Source organism: Ambystoma mexicanum, chromosome 14, assembly GCF_040938575.1.
Source record: "Ambystoma mexicanum isolate Mex_15411 chromosome 14, UKY_AmexF1_1, whole genome shotgun sequence".
Classification (NCBI taxonomy): Eukaryota; Metazoa; Chordata; class Amphibia; order Caudata; family Ambystomatidae; genus Ambystoma; species Ambystoma mexicanum.
In genome coordinates, this window is record NC_090940.1 from 567,316,533 (window position 1) to 567,336,393 (window position 19,861).

Here is a 19,861-nt window from a genome sequence, read left to right on the forward strand (position 1 = left end):
TTTTTGGCCTCCAAAGTTTTCAACCTTTTTGCAGGCCTTAGATGCATTTTCAGGGCTTTTTTGGCTGCTAACATATACTGAACGTTCAAGGGTATAGGATTCATTTTTTCGTCCCCAATATATTTTTGGGATTTTCAGTGGTCTAGGATGCGGGTTAATGCCCCTTTCAGGCTGCAAATGTTTTTGGGACATTCAGAGCTCTCTGACACAGTTTTTGGGCCACCAATATTTTCTGGACTTTAGGGGCTCTAGGATGCCTATGAACCCCTTTTTTGGGCATCCAAAGTTTTCAACCTTTTTGCAGGCCTAAAATGCATTTTAAGGCCTTTTTGGGGTGCTAACATATACTGAACTTTCAGGGTGTAGGATGCATTTTCCGTGCCCAAAATATTTTTGGGAAATTCAGTGGTCTAGGATGCGGGTTAATGCCCCTTTCAGGCTGCAAATGTTTTTTGGACATTCAGAGCTCTCTGAAACAGTTTTTGGGCCACCAACATTTTCTGGACTTTAGGGGGTCTAGGATGCCTGTAAACCCCTTTTTTGGGCCTTCAAAGTTTTCAACCTTTTTGCAGGCCTAAGATGCATTTTAAGGCCTTTTTTGCCTGCTAACATATTCTGAACGTTCATGGGTGTAGGATGCATTTTCCGTGCCCAAAATATTTTTTGGAAATTCAGTCGTCTAGGATGCGGGTTAATGCCCCTTTCAGGATGCAAATGTTTTTGGGACATTCAGAGCTCTCTGACACCATTTTTGGGCCACAAACATTTTCTGGACTTTAGGGGGTCTAGGATGTCTGTAAAGCCCTTTCTTGGGCCTCCAAAGTTTTCAACTTTTTTGCAGGCCTTAGAGGCATTTTAATGGCTTTTTTGGCTGCTAACATATACTGAACGTTCAGGGGTATAGGATTCATTTTTTCGTTCCCAATATATTTTTGGGATTTTCATTGTTCTAGGATGCGGGTTAATGCCCCTTTCAGGCTGCAAATGTTTTTGGGACATGCAGAGCTCTCTGACACAGTTTTTGGGCCACCAATAATTTCTGGACTTTAGGGGCTCTAGGATGCCTGTAAACCCCTTTTTTGGGCATCCAAAGTTTTCAACCTTTTTGCAGGCCTAAGATGCATTTTAAGGCCTTTTTGGGCTGCTAACATATACTGAACTTTCAGGGTGTAGGATGCATTTTCCGTGCCCAAAATATTTTTGGGAAATTCAGTGGTCTAGGATGCTGGTTAATGCCCCTTTCAAGCTGCAAATATTTTTGGGTCATTCAGAGCTCTCTGACAGTTTTTGGGCCACCAACATTTTCTGGACTTTAGGGGGTCTAGGATGTCTGTAAACCCCTTTTTGGGGCCTCCAAAGTTTTCAACCTTTATGCAGGCCTCAGATGCATTTTAAGGCCTTTTTTGCCTGCTAACATATTCTGAACGTTCACGGGTGTAGGATGCATTTTCCGTGCCCAAAATAATTTTGGGAAATTCAGTGGTCTAGGATGCGGGTTAATGCCCCTTTCAGGCTGCAAATGTTTTTGGGACATTCAGAGCTCTCTGACACAGTTTTTGGGCCACAAACATTTTCTGGACTTTAGGGGGTCTAGGATGTCTGTAAAGCCCTTTTTTGGGCCTCCAAAGATTTCAACCTTTTTGCAGGGCTTAGATGCATTTTCAGGGCTTTTTTGGCTGCTAACATATACTGAACGTTCAAGGATATAGGATTCATTTTTTCGTTTCCAAAATATTTTTGGGAAATCAGTGGTCTAGGATGCGGGTTAATGCCCCTTTCAGGCTGCAAATGTTTTTGGGACATTCAGAGCTCTCTGGCACAGTTTTTGGGCCACCAACATTTTCTGGACTTTAGGGGGGCTAGGATGCCTGTAAAGCCCTTTTTTGGGCCTTCAAAGTTTTCAACCTTTTTGCAGGCCTAAGATGCATTTTAAGGCCTTTTTTTGGGCTGCTATCATATTCTGAACTTTCAGGGGTGTAGGATGCATTTTTCGTGCCCAAAATATTTTTGAGAATTTCAGTGGTCTAGGATGCTGGTTAATGCCCCTTTCAAGCTGCAAATGTTTTTGGGGTCATTCAGAGCTCTCTGACAGTTTTTGGGCCACCAACATTTTCTGGACTTTAGGGGGTCTAGGATGTCTGTAAACCCCTTTTTTGGGCCTCCAAAGTTTTCAACCTTTTTGCAGGCCTAAGATGCATTTTAAGGCCTTTTTTGCCTGCTAACATATTCTGAACGTTCACGGGTGTAGGATGCATTTTCTGTGCCCAAAATATTTTTGGGAAATTCAGTCGTCTAGGATGCGGGTTAATGCCCCTTTCAGGCTGCAAATGTTTTTTGGACATTCAGAGCTCTCTGAAACAGTTTTTGGGCCACCAACATTTTCTGGACTTTAGGGGGTCTAGGATGCCTGTAAACCCCTTTTTTGGGCCTTCAAAGTTTTCAACCTTTTTGCAGGCCTAAAATGCATTTTAAGGCCTTTTTTGCCTGCTAACATATTCTGAACGTTCACGGGTGCAGGATGCATTTTCTGTGCCCAAAATATTTTTGGGAAATTCAGTCGTCTAGGATGCGGGTTAATGCCCCTTTCAGGCTGCAAATGTTTTTGGGACATTCAGAGCTCTCTGACACAGTTTTTGGGCCACCAATATTTTCTGGACTTTAGGGGCTCTAGGATGCCTATAAACCCCTTTTTTGGGCATCCAAAGTTTTCAACCTTTTTGCAGGCCTAAGATGCATTTTAAGGCCTTTTTGGGCTGCTAAAATATACTGAACTTTCAGGGTGTAGGATGCATTTCCCGTGCCCAAAATATTTTTGGGAAATTCAGTGGTCTAGGATGCGGGTTAATGCCCCTTTCAGGCTGCACATGTTTTTGGGACATTCAGAGCTCTCTGGCACAGTTTTTGGGCCACCAACATTTTCTGGACTTTAGGGGGGCTAGGATGCCTGTAAACCCCTTTTTTGGGCCTTCAAAGTTTTCAACCTTTTTGCAGGCCTAAGATGCATTTTAAGGCCTTTTATTGGGCTGCTATCATATTCTGAACTTTCAGGGGTGTAGGATGCATTTTTCGTGCCCAAAATATTTTTGAGAATTTCAGTGGTCTAGGATGCTGGTTAATGCCCCTTTCAGGATGCAAATGTTTTTGGGACATTCAGAGCTCTCTGACACCGTTTTTGGGCCACAAACATTTTCTGGACTTTAGGGGGTCTAGGATGTCTGTAAAGCCCTTTTTTGGGCCTCCAAAGTTTTCAACTTTTTTGCAGGCCTTAGAGGCATTTTAAGGGCTGTTTTGGCTGCTAACATATACTGAACGTTCAGGGGTATAGGATTCATTTTTTCGTTCCCAATATATTTTTGGGATTTTCAGTGGTCTAGGATGCGGGTTAATGCCCCTTTCAGGCTGCAAATGTTTTTGGGACATGCAGAGCTCTCTGACACAGTTTTTGGGCCACCATAAATTTCTGGACTTTAGGGGCTCTAGGATGCCTGTAAACCCCTTTCTTGGGCATCCAAAGTTTTCAACCTTTTTGCAGGCCTAAGATGCATGTTAAGGCCTTTTTGGGCTGCTAAAATATACTGAACTTTCAGGGTATAGGATGCATTTCCCGTGCCCAAAATATTTTTGGGAAATTCAGTGGTCTAGGATGCGGGTTAATGCCCCTTTCAGGCTGCAAATGTTTTTGGGACATTCAGAGCTCTCTGGCACAGTTTTTGGGCCTCCAACATTTTCTGGACTTTAGGGGCTCTAGGATGTCTGTAAACCCCTTTTTTGGGCCTCCAAAGTTTTCAACCTTTTTGCAGGCCTAAGATGCATTTTAAGGCCTTTTTTTGGGCTGCTATCATATTCTGAACTTTCAGGGGTGTAGGATGCATTTTTCGTGCCCAAAATATTTTTGAGAATTTCAGTGGTCTAGGATGCTGGTTAATGCCCCTTTCAAGCTGCAAATGTTTTTGGGGTCATTCAGAGCTCTCTGACAGTTTTTGGGCCACCAACATTTTCTGGACTTTAGGGGGTCTAGGATGTCTGTAAACCCCTTTTTTGGGCCTCCAAAGTTTTCAACCTTTTTGCAGGCCTAAGATGCATTTTAAGGCCTTTTTTGCCTGCTAACATATTCTGAACGTTCACGGGTGTAGGATGCATTTTCTGTGCCCAAAATATTTTTGGGAAATTCAGTCGTCTAGGATGCGGGTTAATGCCCCTTTCAGGCTGCAAATGTTTTTGGGACATTCAGAGCTCTCTGACACAGTTTTTGGGCCACAAACCTTTTCTGGACTTTAGGGGGTCTAGGATGTCTGTAAAGCCCTTTTCTGGGCCTCCAAAGTTTTCAACCTTTTTGCAGGCCTTAGATGCATTTTAAGGGCTTTTTTGGCTGCTAACATATACTGAACGTTCAAGGGTATAGGATTCATTTTTTCGTCCCTAATATATTTTTGGGATTTTCAGTGGTCTAGGATGTGGGTTAATGCCCCTTTCAGGCTGCAAATGTTTTTGGGACATTCAGAGCTCTCTGACACAGTTTTTGGGCCACCAATATTTTCTGGACTTTAGGGGCTCTAGGATGCCTATAAACCAATTTTTTGGGCATCCAAAGTTTTCAACCTTTTTGCAGGCCTAAGATGCATTTTAAGGCCTTTTTGGGCTGCTAACATATACTGAACTTTCAGGGTGTAGGATGCATTTTCCGTGCCCAAAATATTTTTGGGAAATTCAGTGGTCTAGGATGCGGGTTAATGCCCCTTTCAGGCTGCAAATGTTTTTTGGACATTCAGAGCTCTCTGACACAGTTTTTGGGCCACCAACATTTTCTGGACTTTAGGGGGTCTAGGATGCCTGTAAACCCCTTTTTTGGGCCTTCAAAGTTTTCAACCTTTTTGCAGGCCTAAGATGCATTTTAAGGCCTTTTTTTGGGCTGCTATCATATTCTGAACTTTCAGGGGTGTAGGATGCATGTTTCATGCCCAAAATATTTTTGAGAATTTCAGTGGTCTAGGATGCGGGTTAATGCCCCTTTGAAGCTGCAAATGTTTTTGGGTCATTCAGAGCTCTCTGACAGTTTTTGGGCCACCAACATTTTCTGGACTTTAGGGGGTCTATGATGTCTGTAAACCCCTTTTTTGGGCCTCCAAAGTTTTCAACCATTTGCAGGCCTAAGATGCATTTTAAGGCCTTTTTTGCCTGCTAACATATTCTGAACGTTCACGGGTGTAGGATGCATTTTCCGTGCCCAAAATATTTTTGGGAAATTCAGTCGTCTAGGATGCGGGTTCATGCCCCTTTCAGGCTGCAAATGTTTTTGGGACATTCAGAGCTCTCTGACACAGTTTTTGGGCCACAAACATTTTCTGGACTTTAGGGGGTCTAGGATGTCTGTAAAGCCCTTTTTTGGCCTCCAAAGTTTTCAACCTTTTTGCAGGCCTTAGATGCATTTTCAGGGCTTTTTTGGCTGCTAACATATACTGAACGTTCAAGGGCATAGGATTCATTTTTTCGTCCCCAATATATTTTTGGGATTTTCAGTGGTCTAGGATGCGGGTTAATGCCCCTTTCAGGCTGCAAATATTTTTGGGACATTCAGAGCTCTCTGACACAGTTTTTGGGCCACCAATATTTTCTGGACTTTAGGGGCTCTAGGATGCCTATGAACCCCTTTTTTGGGCATCCAAAGTTTTCAACCTTTTTGCAGGCCTAAAATGCATTTTAAGGCCTTTTTGGGGTGCTAACATATACTGAACTTTCAGGGTGTAGGATGCATTTTCCGTGCCCAAAATATTTTTGGGAAATTCAGTGGTCTAGGATGCGGGTTAATGACCCTTTCAGGCTGCAAATGTTTTTTGGACATTCAGAGCTCTCTGAAACAGTTTTTGGGCCACCAACATTTTCTGGACTTTAGGGGGTCTAGGATGCCTGTAAACCCCTTTTTTGGGCCTTCAAAGTTTTCAACCTTTTTGCAGGCCTAAGATGCATTTTAAGGCCTTTTTTGCCTGCTAACATATTCTGAACGTTCACGGGTGTAGGATGCATTTTCCGTGCCCAAAATATTTTTGGGAAATTCAGTCGTCTAGGATGCGGGTTCATGCCCCTTTCAGGCTGCAAATGTTTTTGGGACATTCAGAGCTCTCTGACACAGTTTTTGGGCCACAAACATTTTCTGGACTTTAGGGGGTCTAGGATGTCTGTAAAGCCCTTTTTTGGGCCTCCAAAGTTTTCAACCTTTTTGCAGGCCTTAGATGCATTTTCAGGGCTTTTTTGGCTGCTAACATATACTGAACGTTCAAGGGTATAGGATTCATTTTTTCGTCCCCAATATATTTTTGGGATTTTCAGTGGTCTAGGATGCGGGTTAATGCCCTTTTCAGGCTGCAAATGTTTTTGGGACATTCAGAGCTCTCTGACACAGTTTTTGGGCCACCAATATTTTCTGGACTTTAGGGGCTCTAGGATGCCTATGAACCCCTTTTTTGGGCATCCAAAGTTTTCAACCTTTTTGCAGGCCTAAAATGCATTTTAAGGCCTTTTTGGGGTGCTAACATATACTGAACTTTCAGGGTGTAGGATGCATTTTCCGTGCCCAAAATATTTTTGGGAAATTCAGTGGTCTAGGATGCGGGTTAATGCCCCTTTCAGGCTGCAAATGTTTTTTGGACATTCAGAGCTCTCTGAAACAGTTTTTGGGCCACCAACATTTTCTGGACTTTAGGGGGTCTAGGATGCCTGTAAACCCCTTTTTTGGGCCTTCAAAGTTTTCAACCTTTTTGCAGGCCTAAGATGCATTTTAAGGCCTTTTTTGCCTGCTAACATATTCTGAACGTTCACGGGTGTAGGATGCATTTTCCGTGCCCAAAATATTTTTTGGAAATTCAGTCGTCTAGGATGCGGGTTAATGCCCCTTTCAGGATGCAAATGTTTTTGGGACATTCAGAGCTCTCTGACACCATTTTTGGGCCACAAACATTTTCTGGACTTTAGGGGGTCTAGGATGTCTGTAAACCCCTTTTTTGGGCATCCAAAGTTTTCAACCTTTTTGCAGGCCTAAGATGCATTTTAAGGCCTTTTTGGGCTGCTAACATATACTGAACTTTCAGGGTGTAGGATGCATTTTCCGTGCCCAAAATATTTTTGGGAAATTCAGTGGTCTAGGATGCTGGTTAATGCCCCTTTCAAGCTGCAAATATTTTTGGGTCATTCAGAGCTCTCTGACAGTTTTTGGGCCACCAACATTTTCTGGACTATAGGGGGTCTAGGATGTCTGTAAACCCCTTTTTTGGGCCTCCAAAGTTTTCAACCTTTTTGCAGGCCTAAGATGCATTTTAAGGCCTTTTTTGCCTGCTAACATATTCTGAACGTTCAGGGGTATAGGATTCATTTTTTCGTTCCCTAAATATTTTTGAGAATTTCAGTGGTCTAGGATGCTGGTTAATGCCCCTTTCAAGCTGCAAATGTTTTTGGGGTCATTCAGAGCTCTCTGACAGTTTTTGGGCCACCAACATTTTCTGGACTTTAGGGGGTCTAGGATGTCTGTAAACCCCTTTTTTGGGCCTCCAAAGTTTTCAACCTTTTTGCAGGCCTAAGATGCATTTTAAGGCCTTTTTTCCCTGCTAACATATTCTGAACGTTCACGGGTGTAGGATGCATTTTCTGTGCCCAAAATATTTTTGGGAAATTCAGTCATCTAGGATGCGGGTTAATGCCCCTTTCAGGCTGCAAATGTTTTTTGGACATTCAGAGCTCTCTGAAACAGTTTTTGGGCCACCAACATTTTCTGGACTTTAGGGGGTCTAGGATGCCTGTAAACCCCTTTTTTGGGCCTTCAAAGTTTTCAACCTTTTTGCAGGCCTAAGATGCATTTTAAGGCCTTTTTTGCCTGCTAACATATTCTGAACGTTCACGGGTGTAGGATGCATTTTCCGTGCCCAAAATATTTTTTGGAAATTCAGTCGTCTAGGATGCGGGTTAATGCCCCTTTCAGGCTGCAAATGTTTTTTGGACATTCAGAGCTCTCTGAAACAGTTTTTGGGCCACCAACATTTTCTGGGCTTTAGGGGGTCTAGGATGTCTGTAAAGCCCTTTTTTGGGCCTCCAAAGTTTTCAACTTTTTTGCAGGCCTTAGAGGCATTTTAAGGGCTTTTTTGGCTGCTAACATATACTGAACGTTCAGGGGTATAGGATTCATTTTTTCGTTCCCAATATATTTTTGGGATTTTCAGTGGTCTAGGATGCGGGTTAATGCCCCTTTCAGGCTGCAAATGTTTTTGGGACATGCAGAGCTCTCTGACACAGTTTTTGGGCCACCACAAATTTCTGGACTTTAGGGGCTCTAGGTTGCCTGTAAACCCCTTTTTTGGGCATCCAAAGTTTTCAACCTTTTTGCAGGCCTAAGATGCATTTTAAGGCCTTTTTGGGCTGCTAAAATATAATATACTGAACTTTCAGGGTATAGGATGCATTTCCCGTGCCCAAAATATTTTTGGGAAATTCACTGGTCTAGGATGCGGGTTAATGCCCCTTTCAGGCTGCAAATGTTTTTGGGACATTCAGAGCTCTCTGGCACAGTTTTTGGGCCACCAACATTTTCTGGACTTTAGGGGGGCTAGGATGCCTGTAAACCCCTTTTTTGGGCCTCCAAATTTTTCAACCTTTTTGCAGGCCTAAGATGCATTTTAAGGCCTTTTTTGCCTGCTAACATATTCTGAACGTTCACGGGTGTAGGATGCATTTTCTGTGCCCAAAATATTTTTGGGAAATTCAGTCGTCTAGGATGCGGGTTAATGCCCCTTTCAGGCTGCAAATATTTTTGGGACATTCAGAGCTCTCTGACACAGTTTTTGGTCCACAAACCTTTTCTGGACTTTAGGGGGTCTAGGATGTCTGTAAAGCCCTTTTTTGGGCCTCCAAAGTTTTCAACCTTTTTGCAGGCCTTAGATGCATTTTAAGGGCTTTTTTGGCTGCTAACATATACTGAACGTTCAAGGGTATAGGATTCATTTTTTCGTCCCTAATATATTTTTGGGATTTTCAGTGGTCTAGGATGTGGGTTAATGCCCCTTTCAGGCTGCAAATGTTTTTGGGAAATTCAGAGCTGTCTGACACAGTTTTTGGCCCACCAATATTTTCTGGACTTTAGGGGCTCTAGGATGCCTATAAACCCCTTTTTTGGGCATCCAAAGTTTTCAACCTTTTTGCAGGCCTAAGATGCATTTTAAGGCCTTTTTGGGCTGCTAAAATATACTGAACTTTCAGGGTGTAGGATGCATTTCCCGTGCCAAAATATTTTTGGGAAATTCAGTGGTCTAGGATGCGGGTTAATGCCCCTTTCAGGCTGCAAATGTTTTTGGGACATTCAGAGCTCTCTGGCACAGTTTTTGGGCCACCAACATTTTCTGGACTTTAGGGGGGCTAGGATGCCTGTAAACCCCTTTTTTGGGCCTTCAAAGTTTTCAACCTTTTTGCAGGCCTAAGATGCATTTTAAGGCCTTTTTTTGGGCTGCTATCATATTCTGAACTTTCAGGGGTGTAGGATGCATGTTTCGTGCCCAAAATATTTTTGAGAATTTCAGTGGTCTAGGATGCGGGTTAATGCCCCTTTGAAGCTGCAAATGTTTTTGGGTCATTCAGAGCTCTCTGACACAGTTTTTGGGCCACCAATATTTTCTGGACTTTAGGGGCTCTAGGATGCCTATGAACCCCTTTTTTGGGCATCCAAAGTTTTCAACCTTTTTGCAGGCCTAAAATGCATTTTAAGGCCTTTTTGGGGTGCTAACATATACTGAACTTTCAGGGTGTAGGATGCATTTTCCGTGCCCAAAATATTTTTGGGAAATTCAGTGGTCTAGGATGCGGGTTAATGCCCCTTTCAGGCTGCAAATGTTTTTTGGACATTCAGAGCTCTCTGAAACAGTTTTTGGGCCACCAACATTTTCTGGACTTTAGGGGGTCTAGGATGCCTGTAAACCCCTTTTTTGGGCCTTCAAAGTTTTCAACCTTTTTGCAGGCCTAAGATGCATTTTAAGGCCTTTTTTGCCTGCTAACATATTCTGAACGTTCATGGGTGTAGGATGCATTTTCCGTGCCCAAAATATTTTTTTGGAAATTCAGTCGTCTAGGATGCGGGTTAATGCCCCTTTCAGGATGCAAATGTTTTTGGGACATTCAGAGCTCTCTGACACCATTTTTGGGCCACAAACATTTTCTGGACTTTAGGATGTCTGTAAAGCCCTTTCTTGGGCCTCCAAAGTTTTCAACTTTTTTGCAGGCCTTAGAGGCATTTTAAGGGCTTTTTTGGCTGCTAACATATACTGAACGTTCAGGGGTATAGGATTCATTTTTTCGTTCCCAATATATTTTTGGGATTTTCATTGTTCTAGGATGCGGGTTAATGCCCCTTTCAGGCTGCAAATGTTTTTGGGACATGCAGAGCTCTCTGACACAGTTTTTGGGCCACCAATAATTTCTGGACTTTAGGGGCTCTAGGATGCCTGTAAACCCCTTTTTTGGGCATCCAAAGTTTTCAACCTTTTTGCAGGCCTAAGATGCATTTTAAGGCCTTTTTGGGCTGCTAACATATACTGAACTTTCAGGGTGTAGGATGCATTTTCCGTGCCCAAAATATTTTTGGGAAATTCAGTGGTCTAGGATGCTGGTTAATGCCCCTTTCAAGCTGCAAATATTTTTGGGTCATTCAGAGCTCTCTGACAGTTTTTGGGCCACCAACATTTTCTGGACTTTAGGGGGTCTAGGATGTCTGTAAACCCCTTTTTGGGGCCTCCAAAGTTTTCAACCTTTATGCAGGCCTCAGATGCATTTTAAGGCCTTTTTTGCCTGCTAACATATTCTGAACGTTCACGGGTGTAGGATGCATTTTCCGTGCCCAAAATAATTTTGGGAAATTCAGTGGTCTAGGATGCGGGTTAATGCCCCTTTCAGGCTGCAAATGTTTTTGGGACATTCAGAGCTCTCTGACACAGTTTTTGGGCCACAAACATTTTCTGGACTTTAGGGGGTCTAGGATGTCTGTAAAGCCCTTTTTTGGGCCTCCAAAGATTTCAACCTTTTTGCAGGGCTTAGATGCATTTTCAGGGCTTTTTTGGCTGCTAACATATACTGAACGTTCAAGGATATAGGATTCATTTTTTCGTTTCCAAAATATTTTTGGGAAATCAGTGGTCTAGGATGCGGGTTAATGCCCCTTTCAGGCTGCACATGTTTTTGGGACATTCAGAGCTCTCTGGCACAGTTTTTGGCCCACCAACATTTTCTGGACTTTAGGGGGGCTAGGATGCCTGTAAACCCCTTTTTTGGGCCTTCACAGTTTTCAACCTTTTTGCAGGCCTAAGATGCATTTTAAGGCCTTCTTTTGGGCTGCTATCATATTCTGAACTTTCAGGGGTGTAGGGTGCATTTTTCGTGCCCAAAATATTTTTGGGATTTTCAGTGGTCTAGGATGCGGGTTAATGCCCCTTTCAAGCTGCAAATGTTTTTGGGTCATTCAGAGCTCTCTGACAGTTTTTGGGCCACCAACATTTTCTGTACTTTAGGGGGTCTAGGATGTCTGTAAACCCCTTTTTTGGGCCTCCAAAGTTTTCAACCTTTTTGCAGGCCTAAGATGCATTTTAAGGCCTTTTTTGCCTGCTAACATATTCTGAACGTTCACGGGTGTAGGATGCATTTTCCGTGCCCAAAATATTTTTGGGAAATTCAGTGGTCTAGGATGCGGGTTAATGCCCCTTTCAGGCTGCAAATGTTTTTGGGACATTCAGAGCTCTCCGCCACAGTATTTGGGCCACAAACATTTTCTGGACTTTAGGGGGTCTAGGATGTCTGTAAAGCCCTTATTTGGGCCTCCAAAGATTTCAACCTTTTTGCAGGCCTTAGATGCATTTTCAGGGCTTTTTTGGCTGCTAACATATACTGAACGTTCAATGGTATAGGATTCATTTTTTCGTTCCCAAAATATTTTTGGGAAATTCAGTGGTCTAGGATGTGGGTTAATGCCCCTTTCAGGCTGCAAATGTTTTTGGGACATTCAGAGCTCTCTGACACAGTTTTTGGGCCACCAATATTTTATGGACTTTAGGGGCTCTAGGATGCCTGTAAACCCCTTTTTTGGGCATCCAAAGTTTTCAACCTTTTTGCAGGCCTAAGATGCATTTTAAGGCCTTTTTGGGCTGCTAAAATATACTGAACTTTCAGGGTGTAGGATGCATTTCCCGTGCCCAAAATATTTTTGGGAAATTCAGTCGTCTAGGATGCGGGTTAATGCCCCTTTCAGGATGCAAATGTTTTTGGGACATTCAGAGCTCTCTGACACCATTTTTGGGCCACAAACATTTTCTGGACTTTAGGGGGTCTAGGATGTCTGTAAAGCCCTTTTTTGGGCCTCCAAAGTTTTCAACTTTTTTGCAGGCCTTAGAGGCATCTTAAGGGCTTTTTTGGCTGCTAACATATACTGAACGTTCAGGGGTATAGGATTCATTTTTTCGTTCCCAATATATTTTTGGGATTTTCATTGTTCTAGGATGCGGGTTAATGCCCCTTTCAGGCTGCAAATGTTTTTGGGACATGCAGAGCTCTCTGACACAGTTTTTGGGCCACCAATAATTTCTGGACTTTAGGGGCTCTAGGATGCCTGTAAACCCCTTTTTTGGGCATCCAAAGTTTTCAACCTTTTTGCAGGCCTAAGATGCATTTTAAGGCCTTTTTGGGCTGCTAACATATACTTAACTTTCAGGGTGTAGGATGCATTTTCCGTGCCCAAAATATTTTTGGGAAATTCAGTGGTCTAGGATGCTGGTTAATGCCCCTTTCAAGCTGCAAATATTTTTGGGTCATTCAGAGCTCTCTGACAGTTTTTGGGCCACCAACATTTTCTGGACTATAGGGGGTCTAGGATGTCTGTAAACCCCTTTTTTGGGCCTCCAAAGTTTTCAACCTTTTTGCAGGCCGAAGATGCATTTTAAGGCCTTTTTTGCCTGCTAACATATTCTGAACGTTCAGGGGTATAGGATTCATTTTTTCGTTCCCAAAATATTTTTGAGAATTTCAGTGGTCTAGGATGCTGGTTAATGCCCCTTTCAAGCTGCAAATGTTTTTGGGGTCATTCAGAGCTCTCTGACAGTTTTTGGGCCACCAACATTTTCTGGACTTTAGGGGGTCTAGGATGTCTGTAAACCCCTTTTTTGGGCCTCCAAAGTTTTCAACCTTTTTGCAGGCCTAAGATGCATTTTAAGGCCTTTTTTGCCTGCTAACATATTCTGAACGTTCACGGGTGTAGGATGCATTTTCTGTGCCCAAAATATTTTTGGGAAATTCAGTCGTCTAGGATGCGGGTTAATGCCCCTTTCAGGCTGCAAATGTTTTTTGGACATTCAGAGCTCTCTGAAACAGTTTTTGGGCCACCAACATTTTCTGGACTTTAGGGGGTCTAGGATGCCTGTAAACCCCTTTTTTGGGCCTTCAAAGTTTTCAACCTTTTTGCAGGCCTAAGATGCATTTTAAGGCCTTTTTTGCCTGCTAACATATTCTGAACGTTCACGGGTGTAGGATGCATTTTCCGTGCCCAAAATATTTTTTGGAAATTCAGTCGTCTAGGATGCGGGTTAATGCCCCTTTCAGGATGCAAATGTTTTTGGGACATTCAGAGCTCTCTGACACCGTTTTTGGGCCACAAACATTTTCTGGACTTTAGGGGGTCTAGGATGTCTGTAAAGCCCTTTTTTGGGCCTCCAAAGTTTTCAACTTTTTTGCAGGCCTTAGAGGCATTTTAAGGGCTTTTTTTGGCTGCTAACATATACTGAACGTTCAGGGGTATAGGATTCATTTTTTCGTTCCCAATATATTTTTGGGATTTTCAGTGGTCTAGGATGCGGGTTAATGCCCCTTTCAGGCTGCAAATGTTTTTGGGACATGCAGAGCTCTCTGACACAGTTTTTGGGCCACCATAAATTTCTGGACTTTAGGGGCTCTAGGATGCCTGTAAACCCCTTTTTTGGGCATCCAAAGTTTTCAACCTTTTTGCAGGCCTAAGATGCATTTTAAGGCCTTTTTGGGCTGCTAAAATATACTGAACTTTCAGGGTATAGGATGCATTTCCCGTGCCCAAAATATTTTTGGGAAATTCAGTGGTCTAGGATGCGGGTTAATGCCCCTTTCAGGCTGCAAATGTTTTTGGGACATTCAGAGCTCTCTGGCACAGTTTTTGGGCCACCAACATTTTCTGGACTTTAGGGGGGCTAGGATGCCTGTAAACCCCTTTTTTGGGCCTTCAAAGTTTTCAACCTTTTTGCAGGCCTAAGATGCATTTTAAGGCCTTTTTTTGGGCTGCTATCATATTCTGAACTTTCAGGGGTGTAGGATGCATTTTTCGTGCCCAAAATATTTTTGAGAATTTCAGTGGTCTAGGATGCTGGTTAATGCCCCTTTCAAGCTGCAAATGTTTTTGGGTTCATTCAGAGCTCTCTGACAGTTTTTGGGCCACCAACATTTTCTGGACTTTAGGGGCTCTAGGATGTCTGTAAACCCCTTTTTTGGGCCTCCAAAGTTTTCAACCTTTTTGCAGGCCTAAGATGCATTTTAAGGCCTTTTTTGCCTGCTAACATATTCTGAACGTTCACGGGTGTAGGATGCATTTTCTGTGCCCAAAATATTTTTGGGAAATTCAGTCGTCTAGGATGCGGGTTAATGCCCCTTTCAGGCTGCAAATATTTTTGGGACATTCAGAGCTCTCTGACACAGTTTTTGGGCCACAAACCTTTTCTGGACTTTAGGGGGTCTAGGATGTCTGTAAAGCCCTTTTTTGGGCCTCCAAAGTTTTCAACCTTTTTGCAGGCCTTAGATGCATTTTAAGGGCTTTTTTTGGCTGCTAACATATACTGAACGTTCAAGGGTATAGGATTCATTTTTTCGTCCCTAATATATTTTTGGGATTTTCAGTGGTCTAGGATGTGGGTTAATGCCCCTTTCAGGCTGCAAATGTTTTTGGGACATTCAGAGCTGTCTGACACAGTTTTTGGGCCACCAATATTTTCTGGACTTTAGGGGCTCTAGGATGCCTATAAACCCCTTTTTTGGGCATCCAAAGTTTTCAACCTTTTTGCAGGCCTAAGATGCATTTTAAGGCCTTTTTGGGCTGCTAAAATATACTGAACTTTCAGGGTGTAGGATGCATTTCCCGTGCCAAAATATTTTTGGGAAATTCAGTGGTCTAGGATGCGGGTTAATGCCCCTTTCAGGCTGCAAATGTTTTTTGGACATTCAGAGCTCTCTGAAACAGTTTTTGGGCCACCAACATTTTCTGGACTTTAGGGGGTCTAGGATGCCTGTAAACCCCTTTTTTGGGCCTTCAAAGTTTTCAACCTTTTTGCAGGCCTAAGATGCATTTTAAGGCCTTTTTTTGCCTGCTAACATATTCTGAACGTTCATGGGTGTAGGATGCATTTTCCGTGCCCAAAATATTTTTTGGAAATTCAGTCGTCTAGGATGCGGGTTAATGCCCCTTTCAGGATGCAAATGTTTTTGGGACATTCAGAGCTCTCTGACACCATTTTTGGGCCACAAACATTTTCTGGACTTTAGGGGGTCTAGGATGTCTGTAAAGCCCTTTCTTGGGCCTCCAAAGTTTTCAACTTTTTTGCAGGCCTTAGAGGCATTTTAAGGGCTTTTTTGGCTGCTAACATATACTGAACGTTCAGGGGTATAGGACTCATTTTTTCGTTCCCAATATATTTTTGGGATTTTCATTGTTCTAGGATGCGGGTTAATGCCCCTTTCAGGCTGCAAATGTTTTTGGGACATGCAGAGCTCTCTGACACAGTTTTTGGGCCACCAATAATTTCTGGACTTTAGGGGCTCTAGGATGCCTGTAAACCCCTTTTTTGGGCATCCAAAGTTTTCAACCTTTTTGCAGGCCTAAGATGCATTTTAAGGCCTTTTTGGGCTGCTAACATATACTGAACTTTCAGGGTGTAGGATGCATTTTCCGTGCCCAAAATATTTTTGGGAAATTCAGTGGTCTAGGATGCTGGTTAATGCCCCTTTCAAGCTGCAAATATTTTTGGGTCATTCAGAGCTCTCTGACAGTTTTTGGGCCACCAACATTTTCTGGACTGTAGGGGGTCTAGCATGTCTGTAAACCCCTTTTTTGGGCCTCCAAAGTTTTCAACCTTTTTGCAGGCCTCAGATGCATTTTAAGGCCTTTTTGGGGTGCTAACATATACTGAACTTTCAGGGTGTAGGATGCATTTTCCGTGCCCAAAATATTTTTGGGAAATTCAGTGGTCTAGGATGCGGGTTAATGCCCCTTTCAGGCTGCAAATGTTTTTTGGACATTCAGAGCTCTCTGAAACAGTTTTTGGGCCACCAACATTTTCTGGACTTTAGGGGGTCTAGGATGCCTGTAAACCCCTTTTTTGGGCCTTCAAAGTTTTCAACCTTTTTGCAGGCCTAAGATGCATTTTAAGGCCTTTTTTGCCTGCTAACATATTCTGAACGTTCACGGGTGTAGGATGCATTTTCTGTGCCCAAAATATTTTTTGGAAATTCAGTCGTCTAGGATGCGGGTTAATGCCCCTTTCAGGATGCAAATGTTTTTGGGACATTCAGAGCTCTCTGACACCGTTTTTGGGCCACAAACATTTTCTGGACTTTAGGGGGTCTAGGATGTCTGTAAAGCCCTTTTTTGGCCTCCAAAGTTTTCAACCTTTTTGCAGGCCTTAGATGCATTTTCAGGGCTTTTTTGGCTGCTAACATATACTGAACGTTCAAGGGTATAGGATTCATTTTTTCGTCCCCAATATATTTTTGGGATTTTCAGTGGTCTAGGATGCGGGTTAATGCCCCTTTCAGGCTGCAAATGTTTTTGGGACATTCAGAGCTCTCTGACACAGTTTTTGGGCCACCAATATTTTCTGGACTTTAGGGGCTCTAGGATGCCTATGAACCCCTTTTTTGGGCATCCAAAGTTTTCAACCTTTTTGCAGGCCTAAAATGCATTTTAAGGCCTTTTTGGGGTGCTAACATATACTGAACTTTCAGGGTGTAGGATGCATTTTCCGTGCCCAAAATATTTTTGGGAAATTCAGTGGTCTAGGATGCGGGTTAATGCCCCTTTCAGGCTGCAAATGTTTTTTGGACATTCAGAGCTCTCTGAAACAGTTTTTGGGCCACCAACATTTTCTGGACTTTAGGGGGTCTAGGATGCCTGTAAACCCCTTTTTTGGGCCTTCAAAGTTTTCAACCTTTTTGCAGGCCTAAGATGCATTTTAAGGGCTTTTTTGGCTGCTAACATATACTGAACGTTCAGGGGTATAGGATTCATTTTTTCGTTCCCAATATATTTTTGGGATTTTCATTGTTCTAGGATGCGGGTTAATGCCCCTTTCAGGCTGCAAATGTTTTTGGGACATGCAGAGCTCTCTGACACAGTTTTTGGGCCACCAATAATTTCTGGACTTTAGGGGCTCTAGGATGCCTGTAAACCCCTTTTTTGGGCATCCAAAGTTTTCAACCTTTTTGCAGGCCTAAGATGCATTTTAAGGCCTTTTTGGGCTGCTAACATATACTGAACTTTCAGGGTGTAGGATGCATTTTCCGTGCCCAAAATATTTTTGGGAAATTCAGTGGTCTAGGATGCTGGTTAATGCCCCTTTCAAGCTGCAAATATTTTTGGGTCATTCAGAGCTCTCTGACAGTTTTTGGGCCACCAACATTTTCTGGACTTTAGGGGGTCTAGGATGTCTGTAAACCCCTTTTTGGGGCCTCCAAAGTTTTCAACCTTTATGCAGGCCTCAGATGCATTTTAAGGCCTTTTTTGCCTGCTAACATATTCTGAACGTTCACGGGTGTAGGATGCATTTTCCGTGCCCAAAATAATTTTGGGAAATTCAGTGGTCTAGGATGCAGGTTAATGCCCCTTTCAGGCTGCAAATGTTTTTGGGACATTCAGAGCTCTCTGACACAGTTTTTGGGCCACAAACATTTTCTGGACTTTAGGGGGTCTAGGATGTCTGTAAAGCCCTTTTTTGGGCCTCCAAAGATTTCAACCTTTTTGCAGGGCTTAGATGCATTTTCAGGGCTTTTTTGGCTGCTAACATATACTGAACGTTCAAGGATATAGGATTCATTTTTTCGTTTCCAAAATATTTTTGGGAAATCAGTGGTCTAGGATGCGGGTTAATGCCCCTTTCAGGCTGCACATGTTTTTGGGACATTCAGAGCTCTCTGGCACAGTTTTTGGCCCACCAACATTTTCTGGACTTTAGGGGGGCTAGGATGCCTGTAAACCCCTTTTTTGGGCCTTCACAGTTTTCAACCTTTTTGCAGGCCTAAGATGCATTTTAAGGCCTTCTTTTGGGCTGCTATCATATTCTGAACTTTCAGGGGTGTAGGGTGCATTTTTCGTGCCCAAAATATTTTTGGGATTTTCAGTGGTCTAGGATGCGGGTTAATGCCCCTTTCAGGCTGCAAATGTTTTTGGGACATTCAGAGCTCTCTGACACAGTTTTTGGGCCACCAATAATTTCTGGACTTTAGGGGCTCTAGGATGCCTGTAAACCCCTTTTTTGGGCATCCAAAGTTTTCAACCTTTTTGCAGGCCTAAGATGCATTTTAAGGCTTTTTTAGGCTGCTAACATATACTGAACTTTCAGGGTGTAGGATGCATTTTCCGTGCCCAAAATATTTTTGGGAAATTCAGTGGTCTAGGATGCTGGTTAATGCCCCTTTCAAGCTGCAAATGTTTTTGGGTCATTCAGAGCTCTCTGACAGTTTTTGGGCCACCAACATTTTCTGTACTTTAGGGGGTCTAGGATGTCTGTAAACCCCTTTTTTGGGCCTCCAAAGTTTTCAACCTTTTTGCAGGCCTAAGATGCATTTTAAGGCCTTTTTTGCCTGCTAACATATTCTGAACGTTCACGGGTGTAGGATGCATTTTCCGTGCCCAAAATATTTTTGGGAAATTCAGTCGTCTAGGATGCGGGTTAATGCCCCTTTCAGGCTGCAAATGTTTTTGGGACATTCAGAGCTCTCCGCCACAGTATTTGGGCCACAAACATTTTCTGGACTTTAGGGGGTCTAGGATGTCTGTAAAGCCCTTATTTGGGCCTCCAAAGATTTCAACCTTTTTGCAGGCCTTAGATGCATTTTCAGGGCTTTTTTGGCTGCTAACATATACTGAACGTTCAATGGTATAGGATTCATTTTTTCGTTCCCAAAATATTTTTGGGAAATTCAGTGGTCTAGGATGTGGGTTAATGCCCCTTTCAGGCTGCAAATGTTTTTGGGACATTCAGAGCTCTCTGACACAGTTTTTGGGCCACCAATATTTTATGGACTTTAGGGGCTCTAGGATGCCTGTAAACCCCTTTTTTGGGCATCCAAAGTTTTCAACCTTTTTGCAGGCCTAAGATGCATTTTAAGGCCTTTTTGGGCTGCTAAAATATACTGAACTTTCAGGGTGTAGGATGCATTTCCCGTGCCCAAAATATTTTTGGGAAATTCAGTCGTCTAGGATGCGGGTTAATGCCCCTTTCAGGATGCAAATGTTTTTGGGACATTCAGAGCTCTCTGACACCATTTTTGGGCCACAAACATTTTCTGGACTTTAGGGGGTCTAGGATGTCTGTAAAGCCCTTTTTTGGGCCTCCAAAGTTTTCAACTTTTTTGCAGGCCTTAGAGGCATCTTAAGGGCTTTTTTGGCTGCTAACATATACTGAACGTTCAGGGGTATAGGATTCATTTTTTCGTTCCCAATATATTTTTGGGATTTTCAGTGGTTAATGCCCCTTTCAGGCTGCAAATGTTTTTGGGACATGCAGAGCTCTCTGACACTGTTTTTGGGCCACCAATAATTTCTGGACTTTAGGTGCTCTAG